A 929-nucleotide genomic window follows, 5' to 3' on the forward strand; every position below is an offset into this window, starting at 1 on the left:
CGTTCGCAACAACAATTCGGCGAGAAGGCCTGACCGACGCGCCAAATACAATATTTATTTAAACATTGACACTTCGGGAAAAACACGGACATAATTGTTACTGTTTTTACATATTTGAAATTTTTAAAAATATCGCACGAAATGTTCAAAGAAGGGTGATTGACCAACCACATTCTGCTGCTGACGTAAGCGGTACGACGGCAGCCTCGAGATCAAGCCAACAGACGGCTACCCCTCAAACTGGGCCATACTATCGCCATGCTGATATTTATCTTAGTTGTAATGTTAATGGAGAGTCTTGCTTTATATCACCATTACAACGGTTTGGTCACGAGCTAATATAAAAGCGCAAACGCCTGCAATTACAAGACGCTAATATTGGGCAATGACAAAACAAATATTCTTGATAGCAGCTGAAAGAGGCTATGTTGAGCTGTTTTCTAAATGCGTCTTCACAACCATATTGACCACGACTGTCGCTTACTCACCATTTTTCTGAAAGCCTGCCGTTGTCGCAACCTTACGATAATAAACCTGTTATAAAGAACGTGAGTGATCAAAATGTTTCAGCGCACAGCAGTGAGTTGGCTCTATTTTGCAATGTTCACAGTATTTCAGCAAAACTACTGCGCCCATCGTGCGAAAGTTACAATGCTGGTGACCTGCAAAAGTACTCTGACTTCGCTTCAGGGCCGCATGCCATCGGAAGCGCACAATCACACTGTGTTTTGTTGACTGCTGACTGGCAATGCTGCGCCGCATTTGAAGGCGGGCTGCTTTATTCGGGCAAGCGCTGCTGCCCCAAGGTCTGGCAACTTTTGTATGGGGCCTTTTCCAATCTATCGTTGTCGCTGGCTTTGACTGAAATAAATCTGATCTAACACGATACAAGCTATATCGCTGGCTCAGGCTGTTTTCAAAACTCTTCG

This window comes from Sitophilus oryzae, unplaced genomic scaffold, assembly GCF_002938485.1.
Source record: "Sitophilus oryzae breed Bouriz unplaced genomic scaffold, Soryzae_2.0 scaffold_1290_pilon_pilon, whole genome shotgun sequence".
Taxonomy (NCBI): Eukaryota; Metazoa; Arthropoda; class Insecta; order Coleoptera; family Curculionidae; genus Sitophilus; species Sitophilus oryzae.